Genomic DNA, 5,212 nt, shown 5'->3' on the forward strand with positions numbered 1-5,212 from the left:
CTACACTACACAATCTACCAGGACAGACCCCGATACATGACCAGACACGACACATGGATCATAACCCTCATCATGTCATTAGTAATGGGCCACACATTAGATGGCTCACGAACCTCCTGTATGGATGTAGCAGTGCTGAGTTTGTCATGAGTTTGACAGCAGGTTCTGCGATTTCCTATCGACGCCCTCAGATAACCCCAGTGCCAAATATCCAGCTCTTCTCTGCAACGGCTGCGTATCTTCTCTTAGGATGGCCGCTGGTTGACTCTCTGAACGTCTTTAATTCCTTTATTACAGACGCACTCTCAGGACCACGGTCACTGACTATGGAGGCCGCAGTGTAAACACAGCCTCATCCCCAGCCTCCGGCCTCCCGGCTTCGCTCTCCAGTCCAGGGCTCGCTATGGATTTCACGGTTCCGCTTGAGGAAACTCTTTGCTTTTCCCACTCCTCCAGCCAGCGCTAATCGTGCGGATCTGGAAACGTTCCAGACACATGTATCTCATGTAATGGGGGGTAACAATAGACGGGCGCGCAGGGTTCTGTTTTATAGACGCAGAAACAAAAGAGGAGCTTGCGGTTCCACGCGATTAAAGTTCTCAAATCTCTGCCCAACGTCAATGAATACAAGAGGCCTCCAACAACAAATAAAGCCGTGGCGAAGGACTGCAAGACTGGACTTGCTGGCTGAGCGCAGCTCTGGATGTGCAGCAGGAGAGACTGGCATATGGCTGCCAGGTACAGGGCACTGCCAAGCGGCACACAATAATGGCAGGTTCTGAAACGTCTGACCCGCCACTTGCAGGCACTCAGGTTACCAGACAATGGATGCCACTGTCAACTTACAAGACAAGGACGGGTGCAGAGTCTGCAGGATCTATGCACAATATGACACCGGACGTGTGTAAGAGCTGTACAAAGTGTGACACTGGATGTGTGCAAGAGCTATATACAGTGTGACCTGGACTTGTGTGCAGGAGATATATACACAGTGTGACCAAGACGTGTGTGCAAGAGATACAGTGTGAAATGGACGTGTGTGCAACAGCTATATACAGTGTGACCTGGACTTGTGTGCAGGAGATATATACACAGTGTGACCTAGACGTGTGTGCAAGAGATACAGTGTGAAATGGACGTGTGTGCAAGAGCTATATACAATGTGAACTGGATGCGTGTGCAGGAACTATATACATTATATAATCCCAACCAAGCAGAAAGACTAAATATACCATAGTCACAATACGACCAAAGACACAGCAGCAACATCCGTCTGTGGCCCTGTACAGGAGCCCTCAGTAAGTGCATTCTCACCCTACAACACCCCTGCCAGACATAACCCCTTCTGGTGTCCTCGAGCACCTTGTTAGAAGGTCAGAGCCTGGACTCTTGGCCCCGAAGATGGATATGTCAATCAAAGTGTTTCTTCTGAAGAGACGTCACTGTATGAAAGGTCCATCAAGGGACTGATCAGCCACAGAGCATAACTGTAGTGAAAACTGCTTTATGATAATGTTTCTGCTCCTCAACATTCAGAGGGGTCTGGAGGGAGAGAGAAGACTGGAGAGGACAGAGGGGTCTAGAGGAGGACAGAGGGGTCTGGAGGAGGACAAAGGGGTCTGGAGGGGGACAGAGGGATCTGGAGGGGGACAGAGGGGTCTGGAGGAGGACAGAGGAGCCTGGAAGAGGACAGAGGGGTCTGGAGGAGGACAGAGGAGCCTGGAGGAGGACAAAGGAGTCTGGAGGAGGACAGAGGGGTCTGGAGGAGGACAAAGGGGTCTGGAGGAGGACAGAGGGGTCTGGAAGAGGACAGAGGGGTCTGGAGGAGGACAGAGGAGCCTGGAGGAGGACAAAGGAGTCTGGAGGAGGACAGAGGGGTCTGGAGGAGGACAAAGGGGTCTGGAGGAGGACAGAGGGGTCTGGAGGAGGACAAAGGGGTCTGGAGGAGGACAAAGGGGTCTGGAGGACAGAGGGGTCTGGAGGAGGACAGAGGGGTCTGGAGGAGGACAAAGGGGTCTGGAGGGGGACAGAGGGATCTGGAGCGGGACAGAGGGGTCTGGAGGAGGACAGAGGAGCCTGGAAGAGGACAGAGGGGTCTGGAGGAGGACAGAGGAGCCTGGAAGAGGACAGAGAGGTCTGGAGGAGGACAGAGAGGTCTGGAGGAGGACAAAAGGGTCTGGAGGAGGACAAAGGGGTCTAGAGGAGGACAGAGGGGTCTAGAAGAGGACAGAGGGGTCTGAAGGAGGACAGAGGAGACAGGAGGGGGACAGAGGAGTCTGGAGGACAGAGGGGTCTAAAGGAGGACAGAGGGATCTATGAGGACGTGGCACAGCTTTTTATTCTACAGTAAAGATGAAGCTTTATTTACATAGGACTGCATTATATAAGACTAATGTAAGAAGAGATACAATGTAGCGGGATGACAGGGAATGGAAGGTCCTGTACATTAGGTGTCTCTGGCAGCGGCCCCCGTATATTGATATTTTATTTGTTCGGCAGGTTATTATCGATTAGTAGAGTTAATAAATAATCGCTGTTTGTATATCTCCCAGCAGTGATCATGTGACCAGCTGAAAGCTAAGATTGCTTAAAGGGCAATTCCATCCATACTTCACTGTTAGTTCAGGGTTCAGCAATTCTCAGTACTGAATGTATACACAGCCAAAATACAATGACCTGAACTGTGTACAGTTCTGGGCGCCTCAATTCAAGAAAGACATCGATATATTGGAGCAAGTCCAGAGAAGAGCAACCAAAATGGTGGAAGGTCTGCAAACCATGTCCTATGAGGAGCGGCTAAAAGAACTGGGATTGTTTAGTTTGCAGAAGAGAAGGCTGAGGGGAGATTTAATAGCAGTCTACAAATATCTGAAAGGTAGTCACAGTGCAGAGGGATCTCCCCTATTCTCATTAGCACAAGGAAGTACAAGAAGCAATGGGATGAAACTAAAGGGAAAGAGATACAGATTAGACATTAGGAAAAACTTTCTGACAGTGAGGGTAGTGAGAGAGTGGAACAGGCTGCCACGGGAGGTGGTGGGCGCTCCATCAATGGAAATCTTCAAGCAGAATCTGGATAAACATATAGCTGGGATGATTTAGGAAGACCTGCACTCGCAGGGGGTTGGACCCGATGGCCCTTGAGGTCCCTTCCAACTCTACCAAAAAAAAAAAAAAAAAGGAAAAGTATATTTTACCTACCTAGGCCCTTCAGTAAAAATTCACAAACTTCCAGAGCTGCCTTTCTGTGCAGTCTACTGTACAGAGATAATACAAGTCTGTGTAGTATGTGAGAGGCAGTTTACTGTACAGAGATAATACAAGTCTGTGTAGTATGGAGAGACAGTCTACTGTACAGAGATAATACAAGTCTGTGTAGTATGGAGAGACAGTCTACAGTACAGAGATAATACAAGTCTGTGTAGCATGGAGAGACAGTCTACAGTACAGAGATAATACAAGTCTGTGTAGCATGGAGAGACAGTCTACTGTACAGAGATAATACAAGTCTGTGTAGTATGTGAGAGGCAGTTTACTGTAAAGAGATAATACAAGTCTGTGTAGTATGGAGAGACAGTCTACTGTACAGAGATAATACAAGTCTGTGTAGTATGGAGAGACAGTCTACTATACAGAGATAATACAAGTCTGTGTAGTATGGATAGACAGTCTACTGTACAGAAATAATAGAAGTCTGTGTAGTATGGAGAGACAGTCTACTGTACAGAGATAATAAAAGTCTGTGTAGTATGGAGGGACAGTCTACTGTACAGAGATACAGTAATACAAGTCTGTGTAGTATGGAGAGACAGTCTACTGTATAGAGATAATACATGTCTGTGTAGTATGGAGAGACAGTCTACTGTACAGAGATAATACAAGTCTGTGTAGTGGGAGACAGTCTACTGTACAGCATATAATACAAGTCTGTATAGTATGGAGAGACAGTCTACTGTACAGAGATAATACAAGTCTATGTAGCATGGAGAGACAGTCTACAGACTTGTACAGAGATAATACAAGTCTGTGTAGTATGGAGAGACAGTCTACTGTACAGCATATAATACAAGTCTGTGTAGTATGGATAGACAGTCTACTGTACAGAGATAATACAAGTCTGTGTAGTATGGAGAGACAGTCTACTGTACAGAGATAATACAAGTCTGTGTAGCATGGAGAGACAGTCTACTGTACAGAGATAATACAAGTCTGTGTAGTATGGAAAGACAGTTTACTGTACAGCATATAATACAAGTCTGTGTAACATAGAGAGACTGTCTACTGTACAGAGATAATACAAGTCTGTGTAACATAGAGAGACAGTCTACTGTACAGAGATAATACAAGTATGTGTAGTGGGAGACAATCTACTGTACAGCATATAATACAAGTCTGTGTAGCATGGAGAGACAGTCTACTGTACAGAGATAATACAAGTCTGTGTAGTATGGAGAGACAGTCTACTGTACAGCCTATAATACAAGTCTGTGTAGTGGGAGACAGTCTACTGTACAGCATATAATACAAGTCTGTGTAATATAGAGAGACAGTCTACTCTACAGAGATAATACAAGTCTATGTAGCATGGAGAGACAGTCTACTGTACAGAGATAATACAAGTCTTTGTAGTGGGAGACAGTCTACTGTACAGCATATAATACAAGTCTGTGTAATATAGAGAGACAGTCTACTGTACAGAGATAATACAAGTCTGTGTAGTATGGAGAGACAGTCTACTGTACAGAGATAATACAAGGCTGTGTAGTATGGAGAGACAGTCTACTGTACAGAGGTAATACAAGTCTTGGGTGTAGGGGTTATATACTGCATTGCACTCTGTGTCTTGTTGGGGGTCATGTACATCCCGGTCCGTTCCTGTTCCCCTCTGTCTGGCGGACTTGTCATGTCTCTCCCTCTCTGTGTGAGGTCTAATCTTAATGTTTTCTTCTCTTGCAGTTTCTCTCAGACACAATTTCTGATAATAATAATAATAATAATAGGACTCAGAGCGCGGCGAGGTCGTGTCCGGGATTCTTGCGGCCGCTCATCCCCCTATTTATTTGCTGCCTTCATTTGACTGATGATGAACGCCAGGCCGCCATATTCTTGGAGCCGATAGTTTTCTGTTTGGGTGACAGAGCTCAGTCACAGAGCACAGTCACAGATTTGGCGCTAATGCCCGGACTCTTATACTTTGCGCCATTTCTGTGCT

The 5,212-nt window shown here is 46.5% G+C and overlaps 1 long non-coding RNA gene across 2 annotated transcripts; it reads left to right on the top strand.

Moving 5' to 3' along the window:
* The first annotated feature begins 3,302 nt into the window (after positions 1-3,302).
* On the top strand, positions 3,303-4,794 carry LOC142196559 (uncharacterized). 2 transcript variants are annotated; one of them, XR_012715264.1, is made up of 5 exons: positions 3,303-3,369; positions 3,556-3,600; positions 3,791-3,881; positions 4,117-4,161; positions 4,711-4,794. It is a non-coding gene; the product is annotated as an uncharacterized LOC142196559 (long non-coding RNA). The 2 variants fall into 2 exon arrangements; XR_012715265.1 differs by having other exon boundaries at positions 3,323-3,415.
* Positions 4,795-5,212: the final 418 nt, after the last annotated feature.

Source organism: Leptodactylus fuscus, chromosome 3, assembly GCF_031893055.1.
Source record: "Leptodactylus fuscus isolate aLepFus1 chromosome 3, aLepFus1.hap2, whole genome shotgun sequence".
NCBI lineage: Eukaryota > Metazoa > Chordata > Amphibia > Anura > Leptodactylidae > Leptodactylus > Leptodactylus fuscus.